Source organism: Pinus tabuliformis, chromosome 6 (genome assembly GCF_031772625.1).
Source record: "Pinus tabuliformis cultivar Carrire ecotype Pingquan chromosome 6, CPIR1, whole genome shotgun sequence".
NCBI lineage: Eukaryota > Viridiplantae > Streptophyta > Pinopsida > Pinales > Pinaceae > Pinus > Pinus tabuliformis.
The window spans coordinates 40,711,654-40,736,063 of record NC_142292.1 but is presented as its reverse complement, the minus strand read 5'-3'; positions in this window follow the sequence as shown (position 1 = coordinate 40,736,063).

The window sequence follows — 24,410 nt, the reverse complement described above, 5'->3', positions numbered from 1 at the left end:
TTCTCTTGGTTGCTTGCGTAAATGAGCTTTCTGGGTCAGTTTTACAGTTGCTTCTTGCTGTTGGATCTGTCTTAGTATTGTTGACCGGACACTGGGCTGTTTTATTTATTTTTTGGGCCAACAAACTGTGTTGGCGCATTTTTTCCTCTGACAGTCGCGCCTATTGGCGCATGTTGCACACCAACAACTCGTGCCAATTATTTAATAGCGCAAGTTACAGGCTGACAGTCGCGCTAGTCCTGTAAACTTTGCCAGTGTGTGTGTTGAAAGCTCTTCAAATTCAGATTTTTGTCTTTTTACATATTTTGCAGCTTCTGGAAGTGTGTAGAAACTCTGTTTGACTGGTTTTTATATTTGTCCTTCGGTTTTTTGCCTATTTCTATTGATCTTGTATCCCAGCCCTAGTGCATCTAGTGGCTTGGCACTTCTAGCCTTCCGTGGGAGTGTTTATCCAGTCAGCCCTTTGCTTGTTTCTTGCACTTGTCTAGGGGCTGATAAAATATTTTTGTTGCGTGTTTAAGCGAACCACTTGTTGAGCATTTGGAGTTCACTTGACTTTGTGTTGGACTTAGATCACATAGTCCATTCGAGTCTTTGTGAGCTTTTTGGGTAAATTGTCTTGGTGTTTCGGATTTGGTTCTACTTGCATTAATTAGATTTGTTTGTTTCTTTGTGTGATCATCTCTCAAACTTGTTTATATGCATCACGCCATTTTTAAAAAGAAAGAAAAAAAAATGATCTTGTTGCATTACATTAGTTAGCATTTTGCATTGTCATTGGCAATTATTCACTTTTAAAAAGAAAAGAAAAAATTCTCATTTCTTGTTATTAGTTGCATTAGGATCTTTGTGATCATTTTGTTTGTATGAAAAGATCTCAACTCTCCCGTAGATAGAATTCATTGAACGAAATGATTTATTTTGGCATATAGTTTGCATGTAGGAAATTGTTGAGAGATCACATACGATAGGACCTAAAAACTGAGACATAATTCAAGATAAACTGTAAAATGAACTCAATGAACATAACAACGCATTGGAACCTAACGTAAACATTCTAGAGGTCTAGGCTAGAGACGTGTTCCGGCATCGTAAAACCTGGTAGCTTACCGTCGAGTGGTTGGGTGATTCCTCCACGGTGAAACGATAAGTGCCAGTACGAATTGTGCTCCCACGTACCGTCGAGTATATATTGGGAGACCCCTATAGGCTTACAACCTTTTATCCATAGGAAGCCGAGTCTGCCGCCTTACAAGCCGTAATGCACTGAACACAACATTCAGGAAGATTGACTACAGTACGGGAAGTCCTTGGTTTTCATCTGATTGCCAAGGTGTATAAGCAGTTTTACGGATTGTTTGGTAAACCTCTTACCTAGTTCTCCAGAGTAGTCACTTTTGATCCTTTTCAGACTCCTTAAAAGAAAAGGTTCCAGTGAGCATCTTGTCACTTCGTGCTCATTAAATATTCGAAGGAGAATAGAGTCATATTTTTGTCCTTTTCTCGACTCGTAAAAAATGAAAAGGTCAAGTTCAGTGTCTTAAAATTTATTTGACCACGATAACATATTACCCGGTTAGATTTTGCTTGCGTTAGTCTGAGTAGGGTCTTGTCTCGTTAGATTCCCTAGGGGATTGTGAAGTCCCATCCTGGCGGAATTACCAATTTCGTCTTCCGAGATACCGGTTGTGAGTGAAACTCTTTCTATTGTTCCAAGTATACAACCGCTTAATTCTCGTGCTCCAGGCGACGAGACATACCAGTTTCATTGCAACCCTGTTTGGGAACCTTCTGAAAATGGTATCCCTTTTTGGGAATACACTTCTCCTTGGGTTCCACCACCAGCATTTTCTTCCGATATGGAAGACACATCCCCTACTACAACTGACGAATCCGGTGCGCTAGGTGGTGAAATTCCCACCGCAATGGCATCTACACCTGTTAGTAGCACTCCTGCTACTGAGGGGATACCTCCCGGCTATAGAGCAATACGCAATGTTATGTCATCTCCCTTCCTGGGTTCTATCTGGTCACACCCTACTTTTTCCAACATGGAGCCTTTGACTCCACAAAGCCGCAGTACAATTGTTACATCAGTCACAACCCCTCCAACAGTATCTGTGGCTTCTTCGAATCCTATTTTTAGTCGACCTTCGGCCTCTTTATTTGGAGGTTTTGATCCTACATTGAATGTCCCACCAAAAGGCCAATACGATCAGTATCCACCACCTCTTGGGTATTTGACGGGTCAACCGAATGTTGAGGTTTCAGTTCCATTGTCAATTGATTAGAGTTCCACCGTTTTTCATGGTGGTCAAGCTTCGTATGCACAACCCGAAAAACCACCTCAGCAAAACCTACAAGGACAATCCTTTCAAGGAAACCCTTTTGCCTCTGGTGGTCCATTTTTCACCTCTCATACTCAACCTACTCGTAATCCAAGTCAACCTTCTGTTCAACAGTCTCAACCTGGTATCCAGCAAGGTTCTCCTACTGGACAAACTGGTCAATCATTTGTTAATCCAAATCAACCCAATGTCCAGTATGGACCAATATCTGGACAAGTTACTCAACCACTTGGTCAACCCACTGTCCAATATATTCAACCTTCTGGGCAAGCCGGTCAGCCTCAAACACAGTTGGGCCAACCGACTGCCCAGTCCACTCAACCATCTAGTCTGTTAGGACAACCTTCAGCTGCCCAACAACAACTCCAATCCCAGCAGGTAGGCCAACCTCAGTATCAGTAGGTACAACCTTCCGGGCAGGTAGGCCAACCTCAGTATCAGCAAGGTTATCCTTCTGGCCAGATAGCCCAACCTACAGGACAGCCTATTGGCGCTGCTCAATCCGGTCCTTGGCCCCAAGCGGGACCCCAAAACCCATCTGGTCTTCAGATGCAAGCTGGAACTCAATCCAAAACATTTTATCAAACTCAGCCTGGTTCTCAAACTCAATTTGGAGTCCCACCACAGTATGGCTACCAGCAACCTCAAGGGAAACCTTTGTTCGCCCCATACCAGAATTACCAACAACTGCAAGCGAATCCTCTGCAGAATTATCAACAACCATATGGCGCATCTGCAGCATCGTTTGGTAATCCTTACGCTGGGGGGCAAAATACAAATCCCTATGGCCAATACACTATGGGGCCAAATCCGTCCGGGCAAAGCCCATGGGGGCAACCACCACCTGGTTGGAACCCTGGTGCTCCATCCTACCAGCAGCCCCAGATGTCTTTCAATCCTCAGTTACCATTCTTAGCGACTTTAGAATTACCGGATGTGTCCAAACTGACAAATGATCCTATTCTTCATAATCCTTATTGGCCTCCGGTTCCAACCAAAATTCCTGGTGACTGTCCCAAATTCGACGGTAAAGCTAATGAAGATCCACAAGCTCATGTCATGACTTATCACCTGTGGTGTTCATCCAATTCATGGCTTGATGATTCAATACGGCTTCGCCTTTTTCAACGGACTCTCACTGGCTCTGCCGCTAAGTGGTATATTGAGCTTAATCGCGGATCCTTTCAGGATTTCAACTCCTTGGCTATGGCATTCCTCACTCATTTTCAGTTGCCCATTCGATATGAAACGGGCACACACCTCCTCACATCATTACGACAGACAACGACTACGCATATCTCTGATCACATTCATGAATGGAGACGGCGTAGACGTATGATTAAATTTTGGATTCCCGACCAGCTTCTTACAGAATGGTTCACGACTTCGTTCGTTCCTCCAATCGCTCGGGACATTGCTATGGGAGCGTGTGTTACTGAAGAGCAAGCTATCGCGCGCGCTCAGTACCTTGACTTGGTTTATTCTCAGTCAGGTACATTGTATGATTATCTGCCTGATGCCCCAAGACCAGGAACATCCAAAGCCCCACCAATACCCACTGTTGACGGTATTATTGGGTCTGTTAGTTCATCCACTAAGAAAAATTCTACGAACCATGGGAAGCAGAAATCAAATGCTCCAATTGAAACCACTTCTTAGGTAATACCTACTTCTAATAGTACTTCCGAGGTCAATGCCGTTCAGTCCACCACAGCGGATAAAGCCTCGAAGGCAAAAAAGAAAGGGAAACCAAAGAATAAGCCAGATCAACCTAAACAGGAACCCCCTAAACCTCAACCTGAGGAAGCTGCCAAGCGCAAACCCAAGTATCCTTGTCTTATCTGTGATGAGGATCACTACACCAAAGACTGCCCTCGGCGGTCCGAAGTTAGTCGTTTGTTGAAAGGCGCTCCCGGGGTCCCTGCGGTGCTTAAAGAACCTTTTCCCTCACAGCAAACTCAAATGGTGGCTGACCCCTCTCAACCCCCCTCTTCCTTCGGTTCCCAAGTGTTTATGGCTGGAACGATACCTATTAATATCACTACTCGAACAAAAGATTATCCATCTGCTGGGAAAGAGCCTGAAGTTCCCTCCAGTGCTCCCCCGTTCAGTTCAGGCCCGCTCCATATTGAGAAACCTAATACTGAAACGCCTCTTCGACCCCCTCCAAAAGGAGTACTCCGGAAATCTTCTCACAACCCAAATGCTCGTGCTGCACATCACTACAATATCGTTGAGGACTTGGCCCAGACTCCGTCGGCCATGTCTGCCTTAGAAGTTCTCTAGAGCTGCCCTTCTCAGAGGAAGTCCTTTCTATCCGCTATCGGCGGCATAGACCCGGCTGACTCAGATTTAATCACTTTTGACTTAGAATGCCATACGCAGAGACTGCCTCCCCAAATCGCATTCCTTATACAGGTAATTATTGATAAGAAAACCATCCATCGTACAGTCATTGATGAAGGTGCTTCCACTTGCATCATGTCTGTTGCCTGTTGGAAAGCTATTGGATCTCCCACGCTGAGCTAGTCTCCTACAACCTTGGAAGCTTTTGATGGAAGAGCATCCCGTCCTTATGGTATACTCCAACGTTTACCCATCTCTTTGGAGGGGAAGACGGTCGAGATGGAAGTTGAAGTTGTCGATGCCACTCTAACCTACAACCTCCTTCTCGGACGCAGCTGGATATACGCGATGCAAGCTGTCGCTTCATCTTTCTTTCGTATTATTCGTTTCCCTCATCAAGGGAAGATTGTTACTGTGGACCAGCTGTCCTTCTTCGCTTCCTCTTCGGAAGGAACTATTCCTTTCATGGACCATACCTCCAAATCGACTGAGAGTTTAGGTCACGGGTTTTTCAAACATCCCGCCCTCATGGGTGTTTTTCCAGCCCCTCCTCCTAACGTCGCTTCCGTCAATATGATTTCTACTTGTTCTGATCCGTGGATCCTCCCTCCCATCGACCAAGTAGATTCTTGGGGCGACCAGATGCCGTTGAGTCCTGCCGAGCTCAACTACGTCGAAATCGTTGCTGCATCGGCTCCCTCTTCTAAACTTGCTCCTTCGAGCAAGGTTTTTCACTCGTTCGCTCCCTCCTTAGGGCTTGTAGATGACTCTTCTTCGGATCCTTTAAAAGAAGCATTTTCCTCCGACGAAGCCATTATTGAGACTATGTCTCTCGAGGAACCTCCTTGGCATGATACTCACCATCGTTCCTCGTTTTTACTTGCCCATCAGGATATGCTTACTTGTGTTGAACGGTTTTCTCCTCGTTTCCCATTCCCAATCCTTCAACCATCTATTCCAGTTTATCAAGCGTCCTCTGAAGGAAATATGGTGAACATTACGCAAACCCAACCTATCGACATCTCTGTCAAGCCAGGGATTGTCGAACACCTTCATATCGAAGTCACTTGTACTCCAGAGGAGATTCAACTTTATTCCAACCTTTTTTGCGAGTTTCATGATGTTTTTGCATGGTCCTATGAAGAAATTCCCGATATTGATCCTAGCATAGTGGTGCATGAGATAATCACGTACCCAGGTGCTAAGCCTGTTCGTCAACGTTTACGTCTTGTACACCCTAGAAAGGCTGCAACGATTAAGGCCGAAGTAGAAAAGCTTCTTAAAGCCGGTTTTATTTATCCTATCCCACTCACAGATTGGGTTTCTAATATCATACCTGTGACTAAAAAACAGGGTACAACTCGTGTTTGTGTCGATTATCGTGATATTAATCGGGCCTGTCCTAAAGATAATTTCCCCACACCATTCATTGATCAAATTATTGACGAGTGTGCGGGAAGCGAGATGTTTTCTTTTATGGACGGTTTTTCTGGTTATAACCATATCAATATTGCCCCCGCTGATCAATACAAGACCGCCTTCATCTGTCCATGGGGTACTTTTGCCTATAAGAAGCTACCTTTCGGTCTCAAAAATGCCGGTGCTACCTTCCAACGTGCAATGTCCTATGCTTTCCACGACATTCGACACATTGTACAGCCATACCTGGATGATCTTCCAGCTCATTCAGCTAAACGTCAGGACCACCCTTCTCACCTTCGCGAAATCTTTCTTCGCTGTCGACACTACCGAATCCGACTTAATCCTCACAAGTGTGTCTTCTGCGTAGAATCGGGTCGACTTCTAGGATTTGTCGTCTCCCGGGAGGGCATCCGATTGGATCCCCTCAAAGTTGAGGCTATAGTGAATCTTCCTCCCCCTGCTACCTTACATCAATTGCAGAGCTTGCAAGGTAAAGCAAATTTTCTGCGTCGTTTCGTTCCAAACTATGCCGAAGTGGCTAAAGGTTTCACACGATTACTCAAACGAGATGTCCCTTTTCATTGGGATACCATGGCTCAGGAATCTTTTGAGCGACTCAAGGGCCTCCTTGTTTCTGCTCCATTGCTTCGCCCTCCGAATTACCATCGTGACTACACCCTATATTTAGCTGCTGCTGACACCACTATCGGCATGGTTCTTGTTCAAACCGACGACGATGACACTGAGCATGTTATCTATTATCTCAGCCACAATCTTTTAGATATGGAAACTCGATATGCTTATGTCGAGAAGTTGGCGTTAGCCGTCGTTTGTGCGGTCCAACGTTTTCATCACTATATTCTGTTGTGCACCACTACAGTGATTTCTGATTGCAACCCCATGACGTATATCTTGTCACGCCAGTTGCTGGGGGGCAAGTACTCAAAGTGGATTGTCATCCTCCAAGAGTTTGACTTGGAATTTACTACGGCCAAGTCCAAGAAATCCCTTGTCTTTGCTGAGTTAATTTGCTCTTTGCCATCTTCTTCCACGCCCTCTCATACAGAGGATCAAATTCCGGATGAAACTTTGTTTCTCATCAGCACCCTCGACCCCTGGTACGGTGATATCATTCTATATTTACAAACGTCCTCCTTTCGCCCTGGCATTTCCAAAGACGCTCGGCGGAGGATTCGTCATCAGTCTCAACCATACCGTATCATAGGGGATACACTGTATCGCCTCAGCGCCGACTCTGTTCTTCGCCGTTGTCTTACTCACGAGGAAGCAGAACGAGTCTTGAATGATTGCCACTCTGGTGCTTGTGGTGGTCACATGTCCGGATATGCAACTGCCCAGAAAATCCTCCGTGCTGGCTACTTCTGGCCCTCTATCTTTAAGGATTGCATTCTTGCTGTCCGTTCCTGTCATGAGTGCCAGATATTCCAGCAGAAGATGCGAGCGCCTCCCGCTCCCTTGCACCCTGTTTTCACCGTCGACCCTTTTGCAAAATGGGGCATTGATTATGTCACCTGTAACCCTCGCTCGGCCGGGGGGCATGGGTTTATTATCGTTGTCGTCGATTACTTCACTAAATGGGCCGAGGTGATGCCTACATTGACTGAAGACGGTCACACAGCGGCAAAATTTTTATTCAATCATGTTATTTCGCGATTCGGCGTCCCTCAATCCATTGTCACTGATCACGTGAAGCATTTCCATAATCATATGATGACGGAACTAACAACCCTGCTAGGCTTAAAGCACGATAGTTCCACTCCATACTACCCTCAGTCCAATGGCCAAGTTGAAGCGATCAATAAGATTTTGGTTACAATGCTTCAGCGTACCATTGGCATGCATAAGTCTAACTGGCATTTGATGTTGTTCCCTACCTTGTGGGCTTACCGAACCTCCGTGAAGGATGCCACTGGTTTCACTCCATTCCAACTAGTCTATGGACTAGAGGCTACCCTTCCAATCGAGTGTGAAATCCCTTCGTTAAAATTGGCTGTCGAGCTACTTCCCAACACTACCCCAGTAGAAGAATGCCTACTTTATCTGGAACGACTAGATGAGACCCGTCGCCTAGCCTCATTGGCCATCGAAACACAGAAGAAGCGAGTCAAAGCTCACTTCGACCAGACTATGCATCCACGTTCTTTTGTTGAGGGAGACTTAGTTCTACTATACGATCAGGCAAACGATAAGCTAGGAGCAGGAAAGCTCGTGTCTATGTGGCTAGGCCCTTACATTGTCAAGAAAGTTTTGCAAAAAGGGGCCTATGAGTTAATTGACTATGAAGGGAAACCTCTCGCACAGCCCCGAAACGGGTTGTATTTGAAAAAGTACTATGCGTGATGCTAGTACACTTCATTTTGTATATACATGTAATCTAGAAAGTGTCTTGTGTGTATGTGTGTCAGTCTTAATAGGTGTGATTGTCGCTTATGGTGTTTTTCGCTTCTTGTGCAGATGTCTAATACACCTTATATTGGTTTCGCTGATGGTGCCTGTCGCAGTACTCGCAACTTGTCCTCTGCGGCATGGGTGATCTATGATCCTCATGGCGAGCTGATAGATCTTCAAGGTGTGTGTTTGGGTCGTACCACTAATAATGTCGCTGAATATTGTGCTGTAATCGAGCTACTTGCTGAAGCAGTTAATCTCGGCATACGGGCATTGGTAGTAAACCTGGACTCTCAACTTGTCGTCCTCCAGCTCAATGGGCGTTATTCCGTCAGAGACCATCATATTTTGAGGTTAGTATTTACGTGTGAGATTGTTAGAAAGGAATTTTTATTTCATTACATATCAGCATATTCCACCACAATTAAACACATTATCTAATGCATTGGCTAATCATGTATTAGATAGACATTTGCGTAATTTGTAAATAAAACATTATACAAGCAAGCCCATGAAAACACAATAATAAACCATAGGCATATGTATATATATATGTGTGTGTATAAATGTTTATGCCCCACGCATTACATAATCCAAAAAATAATACATGTCCAAAACTCATATAGCCGCTGACAACATGTCTCTCAAAAGCATGCAAAAATGAAACCTAGGCGTCTAATCACGGTGATGCTCATGATAGCATGACACCGCTCGCACCAATCATCTCAACAGACGATGGACATGAGTAGATACTCCCACCGTGTGCCTTTGATACGCTCTGGGCACGTCTGCCAATCTGCCATAATCTGGAATTCCTCGAGTAAGTGCCTCCAGGTTCTGTACTAGATCGTCGTCCGCATCACCCCCTACCTGAGGGTCGACTGCGGGCTGTACCCTCCGTGCATTGTGAGGCAAGTCAGCTGGCCGCTCTGCACCAACATCTGCATACATGTATATATCTGTTGTCAAAGACTGGCATGTATTACAAAAAAAATTAAATACACAAAAACATCAAAAACACAAAGAGTTCTTACCTAGCTCCTCGTCCCAGTTTGCTCCCACAGGCAGTGGGAGATCTGGATCTCCAGTAAAATCCGTGCCCGCATAGGGCCAGTCCTCTATAACGATCATCTGATGACGGAGCCAAATGAAGAACTCGGGCCTCCAGGCCATCTGCTGGCCCCCTCCTCCTCTGGGCATGAGTGCTGCCCATTGAGCCAACCTCGGCTCCCGTGGCACTGGATCTGCCACTATACCACCCTGAATCCGAAATATCGGCAGTCGCTCCAGAAAGAAAGATACAATGATAGATCCGTATCCGAACTGTTTGTTGCCACGCTTACATTTGTTAAGCTGCCTCTTGATGTTTGTCATCACTGTCGTGGCCCAATCAAACAAGGTAGGATTCAGACACTCGGTGCCAGCAGCAAATGATTCTTACTGGCCTCATGGGGTGCCTGTACCCCAGCCGTTCGTGTAATGGTGAACAATATCACCCGCAGCACCAAATCGGGAACTGTGATAATATCTACTTTGGCACTGTTTGTTCCAAACCGTGCCCCAGGACAAACTCGTTCCATCACCTCTCCCATCTTCTCCCCGGAAGGCCTACTACCAGTCAGGATGGGCCGTGCACCTCGCCGTGATAGACCAGTAATAAAGTAGACATCGGAAACATCTAACTCCAATGTCTGATCCTTCAGGCGGAATACCTGATCCTCCGTATCCCAGGCATCCACGATGAATCGCAGTAACTCAGGTTGTGCACGTAAGTACGAGGTAAGGAAGAATTTCTTCAAGCCACTGTCTCTCAGAGCATCCATGCATGCATCATCCTCTAATACCATGGCATCTATGGCATCATGCTCTCTTTCTCTCCATTCCACAGCCATTCTGACCAAACCCTGCAACCAAAAAGTCGAAAATATCATCATTAGATCAATGGTGAAGACAAAAACCGGGAAAAATTGCAAATTCAACGGTCAAAACCATGTGCAAAATTGGTTCGCGCGGTTGGCGTGACTGTTTTGAAAATAGTCTCGCCAATGTCGCGCCCCTTTTAGGAAAACAATCCCATTGGCGCGAACCCGTGCGGGAAACTCGCGCCAATGGGCGCAACCCTAGTTTTTGCAATCCCCTTTGCAGAGGATCATTCTGTGGAAAAAAGCTGGAAAAATGGAATGAAAATAAAGCTAAGGATGAGGCCTCTTACCTGCTTCATACGACGGCTCGAATGACCTCTTGGCTTGATCGCAATCAGCAGTTGAAGTTTGCACCCAAAACCCTCCAAAGGTAAACTCACAAGGTAAAAAGTGAAAAGTAAATTTATTTTTGACCATTTCACTATTTATAGCATTTTTTGACCTAAATTTCATTAAAAATATTATTTTTTTGGGTTAAAGTAATGTCAAAGTGGGTTTTATGCTGTTTTTGTATGATGACAGGGATCGGTGCAACTCAAGCAACGAAATGAGCTCCTTTTTCTACTTTTTCAGGCTCAGTAAAATATGTGAAAAAGTTATTTTAAGGTCTGCTTTTAGCTCTTTTCTGACCGTTTAAAGAGGAAAATATTGTCGAGTTACTCCTCTTGACTCGTTAAAACGTTAAAAAGGGGCGGTCATTTTAAGTTCTTTTTGTCGACCGTTAAAACATAAAAAGATCACCGGGTTTTTGTCGTTTCAAACTCATTAATGGTTACGAAACGACGTGGTTTTGATCGCTTTTTTACTTTTTCAGGTCGAAGTCACTATTTATGAAAAGTACTCCTCGATCATAATGGTCGGGCGGTTCTTTCGGGCGTTGTTTTATACTTTTTCGGGCTCGAGAGACATAACTTTACGAAAAAGGACACCCTGGAGTTTCCTTTTCTACTGTCTCTTCAAACTCTCTAAACATGAAAAGGCACCGATTTCTTCCTTTGTCAGACTCGTTAAAACCTGATGACATCGGATTTTGTCGAAATGACACACTGCAAGCATATGCTATCCCCATCAAGCTTGTTAAAAATAATTGGGGTACTCGCCAGAAATGGTGGGGGAAAAAGAAATTTTTGGAACCATAACTATTGTCGTGTCGGCAATATGTCGCTCTTGAACATGGCACTTCTCTGTTTTCGTGTCTGGGTGGGGATATCTCATCTTATTTTTCACTTGCCTCCGTCGACTTGGGTAATCGTATTTGACCTCTCATCTGCTCATTACCTCGTCATCATGACCCCTAATCCGTTGATGTCAAATACTGCCAACTCCACTGTCGTGCCGCCGATATGTTCAAGAGAAGTTGACCTTTGCAGAAAAACAACCTCTGATAGCTCATATAATCCTGATTCACAACATTATCTCTCTGTCTCGTGTCGATCATGTGGGAAACATTATGGCCCACCTTCGATCAAGGTCACTTCCTGTCGACTTCAGCTCATTATCCAGGAAGGTTATCTAGAGACTCCCTTCCGGTGCCTTGGAGCCTGCATGCCTTAATGGCAGGTTCTTCGTGTTCGATGCGAGGTTTTCATCATTGGCCTCCGATCGAATGATTCTACGGGTGTTCAACATCCAAACACTAATTCGCACGCCGTAGATTGTACCTATAGTACCTTGAGGGCCATTGTCATTATTGGTGGTACCTCTCGCGTCTATTAACAGTTTCCATTATTGACTGGTAATCAGACGATGTTCATGCATGTTCGACGTCAGCTCATATATTCACATGCTTGAACTTGTACTTTCATTCGGGTCGAGATGGAGCGCAAGACCCTGGATTTTGTTATTGTAATCCAGGCGTGATTCTTCATACATGACTCAATAACTGGATGGCTGCGACCATACCAGAGTCTATTCATTGATCCTAATCAGATGGCTGCGCCCATACTATGGATATAGATTATCATGTACTCTCTTATGGATGGCTGCGAACATACCGCATACATCATGTACTTAAGCTATCAGTTGTATCTCTCGATGCAGATTCTCCGCGGCGGCTACATATGTTCTTGTAAAGCATTTCACCTCTCTCTCTCTCTCTCGGGCTTCATGCTTTGGGGGGCATCTGTTACACAGTAATTTGTCAACATTGGTCACCGTCCCTGTTACCCCTTTCCCGCACGGTGGAGGACTCATTCCGAGACCTGTGAGCAGTGACATAGCCTAAAAACACTTGCAATATGTTCCCCTCAGTATGGACTTCATTTGCCCTGAAGACACCTCCTGTAAAATATCCCTAAAAAGTGCCTCTTTTCCATTAGCGCGGGTCCACAAACTAACACTCGCGACCATTGGCGCTCTGTCATAGAGAAATACTCGCGCCAACCAAATTTGGGAAAGATTTTTGGCAAGCACGCGCCCAGATGTTTTTTCCCTTCATTGTCATTCAGTCTTTTTGGGATAAAGCTGGCCTTCTAGATGTCGAAACTCATCATCTATCCTCATCATCTATCCACAGCGGCTTTTCAGGGATAATGTCAATCCACAATGAGTGTCTGGATGCATTGTATCTTCTTCCCTTCTCCATCTATAAAAGTCCATCCTCATGCACTTGACAAGCTAGTTCTTGAGTTCTAAAGTATTGATGATAGTGCTAGTATTGATTATACTTGTCTTGAGTGAGGTTATGCTGCCGGAAGTCTGAGCTGTATCCACAAGTAAAGAGAGAGAGAGATCTATTGCAAGGCATATGTAGCTGCTCACCCAGCCAGAGGAGAGATTCAACGTCAGAACATTGGTTGTACTTTTCTCTGCTTGTTCATTAATAAACAACTATTATTATGGTTCCAATCTTACTGTTCATAATGATGATGATTGATTTATGTCCTTTCTGACTGACATATAGTTGTATATCGTGGATTTTATGCTTGTATTTGCTTCGTTCTTTGCATGTGCAGGTGTCCATACGCGGAGATCGCTAGGATTGTGACCTTCCGGAGCTAGAGAACGGGGATATCAACTCATCTACAACCATAGCGTTGGATTCCAGGTTGGTTCTTCTTATCCACTTTCGATTTACAACTAGGAACTTGCATAATAGCGTGATTGATTGTTGCTAGACCCATTTTGGGCTAGTGGGATCGCCTCTATCAGCAGAGGGGATTTACCTCTCTCCAACACCTACGCTGGGCAAGGATGAGCAAAATTGGCATAGGATTCTCGGAATATTCCTTGATTCTAGAGCATTCTGGAAGGAACCTAGATCCCATCCTATCAAGATGAGCTTGACCTAGGATAGACTTAGATAATCTAATCCTCTATCATCTCATCCCTTTGAACATGGAAACTAATAATCCAATTATGGAAAACCATTAAATGCCGTATTGATGACAAAAAATTGGCCTCCCATGATAGAGCCAAGGGGGGCTCGAGCTTGGATATTATAGAGAAATATTGCTGGTTTAGTGACTTGAAATCATTATCAAGTAATTTTATGTTGCTGGATTGATGTTTCTATTGGTGTGATGAGGGCTTGGACTAAGTTGGATGAGTGACATGAGAGCGAACCACATTGGGTGTAACTTCTCCTTCTGCCAATCAATGAAGTTGTTTGTTCTGTTTCCAATACTTCTGTCTATATCTATATGAATGCATGTTCAAATGTAGTCGATTCCATCTATTTACAATAAATAGATAATATTCTTTGATTGTTGTCGTCTTCTATTTATGTTGGCAGGTACCAATTGAGCAAATTCAGTTTGAGCCGGAGCGATGGGAGCAACTCAAAGGAGATCAAATGAAGAGAAGGATCACAAGTAGGTTCTTTTATCTTATCTATTTATTGTAGGAAATGGTTAAACATATTTACTTCAGTTGTTCTAAGTGTAACTATCCACTAAGGTATGATATACTTATCCATATGTATAAATTCCGTATAACAAATTGGCAACCACAATAGGGAACAACCATCATTCCTAGTAGTTATCCCTTGTCTTAGCAGTACGAGTAGACTTTTCTTGAGTTCATTTACCCATGCTTAGTCATTTTGAAGATTTTTTGGTCAAAATGTGTCCTTATTTGTGTGCTCATAGTGCTCTCTCGCATCAACATACTGTTTTTCTTGACATAGTGCTCTGCAGAGTAGCCTTAGCCTAGATATAGTGCTCTGCAACACACTACCTCCCACTCAAGGCTGCGCTGGTCCCTGTCAAGCCAAAAGCCCATCTTTGTGCTTGTTTTTTTCAAACTGTTTCACATCTTGTTTACTGAATGATCAATGTTTCTCTATCCCTAAGTCCAAATCAGCATCTCTCTTCCATGCCCACTTTTGCTTTGTTTGTTCAATGTTTTTTTATGTTTTATTTTATCTTATCTATTTATTGTAGGAAAATGTTAAACATCTTTACTTCAATTGTTCTAAGTGTAACTACACACTTAGGGAAGATATACTTATCCATAGCTATACATTCCGTATAACAATTGGTGACCACACTAGGGAACAACCCCCATTCCTAGTAGTTATCCCTTATCTTAGCAGTACCAGTAGACTTTGCTTGGGTTCATTTACCCATACTTAGTCATTTTGAAGATTTTTTTGTTAAAATGTGTCCTTATTTGTGTGCTGGTAGTGATCTCTCGCATCAACGCACTATTTTTCTTGACACAATTCTTTGCAGAGCAACCTTAGCCTTGAGACAGTGCTCTGCAACACACTGTCTCCCACTCAGGGCTGCACTGGTCCCTGTCAAGCCAAATACCCATCTTTTTGCTTGATTTTTTCCAAACTATTTCCCATCTTGTTTATTGAATGATCAATGTTTCTATGTCTCTGAAGTCCAAATTAGCATCTCTCTTCCATGCCCACTTTGGCTTTGTTTGTTCAATGTTTCTTTATGTTTTCTTTATCATTGTTGAATCAATCCCAAAGTTAGCTTACATTGATTAGTATTTACTTTTCTGAAAAATAATTGTCGTAAAGTCTTCATTTCTTTGAAAAATACATTGTCGTAAAGTCTTCGTTTCTTGTGAAAAGCATTGATTGATTGCTTGTGCATTTAGTTTCTTTGTGTTCGTCTAAACATTAAAGGAATGAAAAGAAAAACATGCATAATGCATTTAGAAGTTTGTGTGTGCTTATAAGAATGGTATAGGGAAATTTGCATTAGATGTGCTCTTTGCCCTTTGTTTAGAGATTATGATTGCTCTATCCTTTTTAGTTACAGTTTTCATTGTTTAAATCAAATGAAAAGAATGTTTCTCATGTTAGTTGCATTCTAGGAGTTTTAGAAACATCACGCGGTGAACCTGAAAGGCAAACTTTTAAACAAAATCAACTAAAATTTATCTCAATTAACCTGATGGAGCATTGTAACTTAACACATAACATTTAGAGGTCTAGGCTAGAGACGTGTTCCGACGTCATTAAACATAGCACCTCTTGCTAACGGTCTGTGATACATTCTGAGTGTGATACCTCATTCCACGTACGTAAGTATATCATAACTCGTCCACGTACTTTTGGGTATATCAGTGGTGTTATAGTACACAAATTATAAGGGAATGCTTTCACTGTGAGGTTTCGCATTAGACAACGCTAACACAGATTGGGTCTCCACGTACTTTCGGGTATATTTGGGAGGGATACATTAGTTTGATATCCATCCATAGGTAACCAAGTCGGCCACCTTGTATACAGTAACACACTGAAAATAACATTCGGGGAGATTCCGTGCACATATTTTAAGTCCTTAGTTTACTTAGGCAGTATATTGTAGTTCACAGTTACTTGGTAATCCTTTTGCCTAGATTATCCCTCTTTTGTTTTATTTTGTTATTTTGATTGAAATAAAATTAATTGACCACAAATAACATCCTCCACATCACTCCTTAGTTGATCTTAGCTTGAGACATATGACAACAATTCCAGAGTCCATTGATCAAGGAATTCCTTTTGATGGGAATCCTAGTCCTTTTTATCCTTTTGGAAATATTAATGCTCCTTATATGGCAACATTGTCCCTTCTGTGACTTACCATCAGCTTGCCAGTATGGTTGTTCTCTTCCTCCTTGGTCCCGCAACTAAACATTCCTACAACTAGACAAAATCAACCTCGAGTCGATCCTAAATTTGACCCTTTACCTTCTTCATCGGTTGTTTATTCCTCCCCTCATTCCTCTTCGCCTTGTGAAAGTATTGACACTAGTAATGAGGTGAATAAGAAGAAGAAGAAGAAAATTTAGCACGGGGACAGCCAAGCAACCATTTCTTCGAATGAAACTTCTGATAAGAAGCCATCCAATAAGCCCCAAAAACTTCGATATCCTTGCAAACTTTGTACGGGAGACCATCTTCTTCAAAATTGTTCTCGTATTCCTCAGATCTTAGAAGAATGGTCTTCTCATTCACATCATTGTGTGCCATCAACTTCTGGAGATCATTCTAGTGACAAACCATCAACTAGTGGTAGTAAATTTCATGGAAGGAAGGGTAAAGTTAAGTTTCCCTATAGGTTATGCAAAGGGAATCACCCCATTCACCTTTGTCCCTATCTGGATGAAGCCGAAAAAGTGTTGGATAACCATCGTGCTTCTCTGCAGCGACTTCCATCTCATTACAAGAGACTCTCCCTTAATCCTTCACTAGTTGATGAAGTGACTGACCCAAATCAACCTTCGATCAAACCCACTCTCTCTGAATGTGAATCGCATGAGTCTATACCTCACTAATCATTGGTCGAGGGAACAGTTGACTCGATTTCACCTTCAGTTAATCGTACCTTTCTCATAGAGTGTGGGTATGATACCACTTGGTTTCATTTTTTTCTTCAGATTCCAATGAGCTTGGAGGAAACCGTCTTGCTCCATCAAGACATAAGGAAAATCCTCCCGTTCTCATAACTCAAGGGGGTAATTCTCCTATTCTTATGGTACACCTTGCAAGTGGTGTGGTCACTTCCTTTGATTGGAATCAACTCACAGGATGAAATCTTCCTTCTTATGTGCCTTTCGAGGTCATAGTAAATGTTTATAATGTGATTGTATCTGGCACTATTATAGATGAAGGTGCATTTGTGAGTATCATTTCCTCCACTGCTTGGCAAGCATTGGATTCACCGCCACTCGTGGGTGTTACCTAAAATATGTTGGCTTTTATCAGAGGAACCACTCAACCATTAGGGATCCTTAGTTGCCTATTACTTTGGGAGGAAAAATTGTTTATCTCAATGTGATGGTAGTCCCAGGCCCTTTAGATTACAATTTACTTCTTGGGCGCGACTATGTTTATGACATGGGAGCTATTATTTCAACACTCTTTCGAGTGATGTGTTTCCCGCATGAAGGAAGGATTGTCACCATTGACCAACTTTCATTTCATGGTTCAAATATGTCTTCCACTAAACCATCTTCCCTACATGGTCCCTTTGTCCCAATGGTATCTTCCCTGCCATGGGTCAATTCTGTGGCAACCCATTCCAGGCCTACATAAATTGACAATCAATTTCGTGATATTGTGCATTATGTATTGGGGGCATTGGAACGATATCTCTCTAATGGATTCCTTACTACGTATCCCTTCGAGAGCATTGTTCTCCCATCTTATGAGAACCTCTTAGAAGTCATGACCTCTTATGGTTCATGATCAAGGAATCATGAGCATAGTTGCTTATCTTGTGTCAAGCTCGTTAGAAAATGAAACAAGGAATATGAGGATAGTTCCTCATCTTATGTCAACCTTGTTAAAAAATCAAACAAAGGGTATGAGGATAGTTCCTCATCTTGTTTCAACCTCATTAAAAAATAAAACAAAGGAATATGAGCATAGTTCCTTGTCTTGTGTCAAGCTCGTTAAAAAATGAAACAAGGAATATGAGGATAGTTCTTTTACTGTGTCAACATCATCAAAAAATTTTGTATCATTTGTTAACGTTGTCTTTCTTGTGTGGACTATTCCACCATACATTTGACATATTCATTCTTGTAAACTTGTTATAACGACCATCGCACTTGTGTGGACTACTCTCCTCGGTGTTGTACGTGTTGTCCATTTAATTTGTATTTGTGACTCTCACATCCATCTCGACTACTATGCGAGAAGCTACTGAGATCCTGTTGTGTTGTGTGTCTCTCATAGAGTTCTAAAATTCTCCCAGTATTACCCTTTGATCTTATCCCTATGAGATTCCTCATTAAGATTAGGACCTTCCTCTCTCTTTGGTGAGATCATAACTCCTTCTAGTTGCCTATATATTCATCCTCTTCCATTCCCGAACGTTTGGTCTTTGATTATTTGCACCCTTATGTTGAGATAGTGCCTACATACTATTCACTTCGGCTTAGAGAAGGAGTTCTTGAGGAGCTTGAGCTTGGACTTGGAAATTCACTCAAGGAGGAATTACTAACACTAAGGCCTAGGTTGTATGTTTCCCTCCTTGATCTGTTAAGTGGAGTACATTCGATTATGCTTGTTGCACTTGTATGCTTTGTTGTGTCTTTAGCTTCTTGTACAGGTATTCAAATGGTGTGAGGAGTGAGGACTGAACCTGAGGAGCAAGAGATCAAGATCTTCAATAGAGCAGTGCATTATAGCATTAGAACAAGATAAGTCTCCTTCCTTTTCTCTCATTTCGATTCTAATTTACGAAACTATCTTATAGGTTGTCTCATTTGTTTCTAGACCCACTCATTGGGATAGAGGGATCATCTCTATCCATAGAGAGGATTTGCCTAAACAACAAAATGGTGACTCCATTGGGGAAGCTATTTGTTGGACACCTAATCCTAAATGGGTTAGTGTGGAAGCCGAATAGACCAAAGCAGTCCAAGAGACCTTGTGATCTGAAACCCAAGAGTCACCTATTGTACTATAAATGTATATCCCATGTTAATAAAAATGTATTGCATATTTTATCTTTTATATCTGTCTTGCTGTCCATGTGAGTTTAACATGGTATCAGAGCGGGCGATCTCCGGCCCTGCTCCATTGTGAGCCACCTGTTTCTGTGGCCTTTGTAAAGCAATGCTCTCCTCTTGATTATACTTTTCTGAGCATTTCTTAGAATAGAGGATGTTACCTCTATCAGCGCTGCCATTCCTCTGTTGTGAGCAGTCCTGGCCCTCTGCCATATTCTTTTCGAGCGCTACCTTATAACGCCTCTGTCATCAATGCCTCTGTCACCACTGCACTCTATCCATAAATGCCCCATTTAAAAGCGTTGATCTATCTGCGATTTACTATTATTGGTTGTCCTCACTGCCAAGCGTTTCATGATAATTACACTGCTCCTGTAGCTGCTCCACGTGCATTTAATACACTGCTCTCTGCATACGAAACGCTCCTTCACCCAGTGCTATTTGTGCCATTCTTTACCTGTGCCCTCTGTCTTTTACTATCCTGACCTGGTTTGAAACGTTTGCGCTGGCATGCTGGTCATCCTGACCTAGTTAGAATGGTGGACACTTCTTGTTTCAGTTTCATTTGTTTGAAATTTGGACGCTCTGTTGCATTAAGTCTGTCGCTTGCTACACATTGGTATCAACCCCTCGGCTGAAGGAGGCTGGAGCGATCGCCACAGTACCTGTTCCATTTACTTCGGAACGCGAGGTAACCCAACACTGAAGGAGGGACCAATCGCCATATTTAGTGCTCCATTAAATCTGTAACGTTAAAATTGAGCAGCACTGAGCATCTTTCTACAACCTCAGTCCTTATTATGCCCCTTAAGACTGTGTTACAAAGGATTTCAGGAAAGTTCAACTCCTCATCGTGTGGACCAGTTGGGTCTGACTAGAGAAAAGGAAGTTGATCGCCTCGTCAAAAGGCTATGAATTGAAGCTTCCCACAAATTCTGGCATTGTTCACGTGTTGCCAAATTCTCGGGAGAGATTTTTCTCATTCCTGTTCTACCATATCGAGATTTCTGCTCAACATCACCAATTGCAACGACGCCGCGCTGTGCAAAGTTGGAATCTGAAGCTCAAGAGATTTAGCATGCGACTGCTCAACACATTTCGAGGCAGTCACGCGTGCCGAGGATGAATTTGAGAGGTGGGCGTATGTATATCAGCATCATTAAAGGCCCATGTTCGAACCACGATCTGTGCTATTATTAGATTTGATATATCAGAGAACTTTGAGCCTCTCATTCTAGAACGTCAGAACGTCTTGTTGAGGTTGTTCCATGCTCGAGACAGATTGGGGCACAAGGTCCAGCATTTCCACTGCGTTCTCACTGTAAGCAATGATCCTAAAAGTGGTCTCCTCCACTGCTAGTACACAGCCAAACAGTTGTATTCTTCCCCCTCTTTGAATTCGAGATAAATATGCGGTAATTTGCTATTCTGGAACTACTATGTTGTGGACTTGATGGATCTCGTGTAATCGAAATACTTACCTGATTCCCCAGACTGTTCGAAGACTTGGAGTAATCTCGCGTCCGCATTGTACTGAGCCATCGTCGTTGCTTTGTTGGTGGTAGTGTTAGTATTAGTGATGCTTCTCCTGTTGTTGCTTCCTGTTGATTGACTCTGCGTATGCCTGCTGTTTGACACAAATCTGTTAGTGATTGGCTAAATTCCTAGCTGGAATCTCTGTATTTTGAGGGCAGAATACATAATAAAGCCCTGTTGAAGTTTTTAACACATTGCTGGTGGTATTTTGGTTTGGTATAAGTCCAAAGAAAACATTTATTTGCGTGATACTAGCACGAGTTGCCCTGCAGAAAATGAAAGAACTATAAAAGGTGAAGACATTAAGGAGGACAGATTCAAAATAAATCTGTAGCAGAATCGAATGGACGGTTGTGGAGACTGTCAACAGAAGAAATTCTAAGGCCTCTGCGTGATTTAAATTGCAAGACTGACTTGCCAAATTGTTTAACAAGACTTGAGACCTGGGCTCCATCACTCCCAGAACACCGGCCACCATTATAACATCTATGTAATTTCTGGCCACTGTGCCACCGGCTAGAAGGTGAGTAGTTGCTCCCCGCAGTTTTCCATCGCCAGCTCCTGTGTCTGCTCTACATATTCTGAAGTGCATATGGTATTAGTTGAGTGCCTTTTGAATACCTTCGGTGAAGTTTTTGAAGGTATTAATGTATGCTGACATTTGCGAGCAAAGGTTGATATATGAATGGGCAGGTACTTGATGTACTAATGCTACTAACCAGATATGTATGGCACAGACCTTGTAAGAAGCTTGTTATAAGATAACATTTGTTGCTAGCGTATGTGTGAATGAAAAATCATGCAGCTGCGAGTGATTCATGTATAAAAAAAAAAATGAAGGTAGTGCAGATGAGTAACCTTGTGTGGCTAAGCCTGAGTTTGCATGCTTGATTGTTGGCTACTAGGGATTTTCAGGGTGATGAGCTTATAGCTGAGCAGAAAGCGAGGTTGATAAGTTTAAGGTTTCCAAGGAGAGAGTGATTTAATAAGTGGAGTTTGGTTATTGCTGATTGAGTCTGTCAGAAAGCATATATATATATATATATATATCCAAGTTGTTGTGCTGCTGCTAGGGTGTGGACAGTTTGTTCTACATGATGAGATCAGAATTATGTGCTCGTGTTGAGAAGAAGTTATGTTTGGTTTGGTAATCAGATTGATGTTGTGATCCTTCGGATTGATGAGAGGAATATATATGCCACTGACATGATTTGACAGAGATGTATTTGGCAGTTTTATTTATGTAGGGTTTTCTAGTAAGAATATGAAGATACTATTGTTAATGCTGCTAATGTGCGAGTGAATGTGTACCAATCAAATAATGCCTGGTCATTATGACTTACCTAGTGATTGGATATTAATCATGTTGCTAAGAGTTTGTGATACAGAAGTAAATTTGGCTTGATTCATTTGCTGCACATTTACAAACGATTTTTCTGTGTCTTTTTACTATGAGTGGGTGTTACTTTTACTCATTGGGTCATAGTTGTAATTAGTCTTTTAAAGGGTGGTAATTCTGACAATGAAGAATATGCCTCGAATTACTGAAATATTAGAGTTCTTAAAAACTCTGATATATTCCTCTAACCATGAAACATTCCAAGTCAGCAAAGGCTCTCTCTCAGAAATTCAGACATGTCTACAATATGCACAAGAGAAAATTGATTTTTTGCAGCTTGAAACACAACTACAGCAAGAAGAATTAAAACGAAGGAGTCATTCTGAACCTGTTTCTCTTCAGAACAATGAACTAGACTCCCATAAACAGCAAGTCAATATTGTTCAAGTTCATTCAGATTCAGTGCCCAATAAAGCAGCAATTGTACATACAGATGCAGAAACTCAATCTGCACTTCCCAAGCCCATCATCAGACCTTGGGAACAACTTTTCCACAACAAGCACAAAACTGGTCTTGGATATGACAAGGACTTTTCCTTTCATATTCCAGACTATGCCAAGCCCATTCAGTTTCAGAGTGCCGGATTCATTCATGACAGTTCAGCTTTAGTTGTTCCAGATTCTGCCCCTCTTCCACAAAAACAACAACAACAACAAAAACAACAGATCGTGAAATGCCAACACTGTGACCGAGTTGGCCATATGAAAGATCATTGTTTTGATCTTCATCCATGTAAGCATTGTCATAAAACCAGTCATTCTTCAAACAGATGCTTCAGAAACAAACACCCTGCAAGAACAAAGATTCATCTTGGATGGATCGCTTCTTGGCAATGGGCATCAACAGCGAAGAAGATATTCCAAACACATGTTAGAACTTGTTCGAGAGTATTGAATAGTCTTGCAGTTGAAGTTTCTCCATCTTCTCACCTTGTATCTGACAGGGGAGGAAATGATGGTCATCTACAAGCTTCAAAGTCACATCAAGCGAGCCTGAGCCACAACCTGCCACACCAGTTTCAGAGTTGTAGCCAGAGACAAAGATGCCCGTGAACATGCCTTTAGTTGGCAATCTCAGACACTTCCTCTAGCAGAAGACTTCATCTTCTTGCCAGTTTTGGAAGAATTCCAGGAACACAATTGAGAACACTTCCTCTAGCAGAAAACTTTAGTTTCTTTAGAGTTTTGGAAGAGTTCCAGGAATTGCATTAAGCATTCCAGAGTTGTTGGTCATCCTTAAACCATCACAGGTTGAGACTTCCCTTTTCAGGTTGAAGTTTTACCTTTTATGCGGGGTGAGACCTCCCTTTTATGGTTGAAGGTTTCCCTCTTTAAAACAATAGGATCAATTCCTCTAGGAGAAAACTTTAGTTTCTTGCCAGTTTTGGAAGAGTTCTGGGAACTGCACTAAGCGTTCCAGTGTTGGTGGTCATCCTTAAACCACCGCCCTTTATACCAAAATTTCATAGAGCACATTCAGCCTAGTGCTCTGATGCATTTTTTGCACATTTTGTATTACAACTCTCTTCTTGGACTCATACATAACCCTTCGGATTAAGGGGGGAATGTTGGACAGCTAATCCTAAATGGGTTAGTATGGAAGCCGAATAGACCAAAGCAGTCCAAAAGACCTTGGGATGTGAAACCCAAGAGTCACATATTGTACTATAAATGTATATCCCATGTTAATAAAAAATGTATTGCATGTTTTATCTTTTATATCTGTCTTGTTGTCCATGTGAGTTTAACACTATTTGAGCTATCTAATTCTCTGATTACTTTGACCAACCATGGATTTCTTAACTTGTGTGCATTAGTGTAGGTTTTTTTTCTTAAGAGTGTTGAGTACGGTATGATTTTTCAAACTTTTTACTTTTACTTTTAGTTATTTTCCTAGCCTAGCCCATTTTCTCATCTTCCAAAAGCTCACTCTCCCTTTCATCGTTGCTTTTCCTTTAACAAGTGGGTTGATCCCATAGACTCTAAAGAATTAGGGTTTCTTCTAATTTTGAGTGGATTAATTAGGGTTTCTTCTAATTTTGAGTGGATTTCAACCTCTCTGAGATTTTTTCCAGTGTGATTGATGTCCTTTAGTGGTTGCTATTGTCTCCTCCCTTCTTC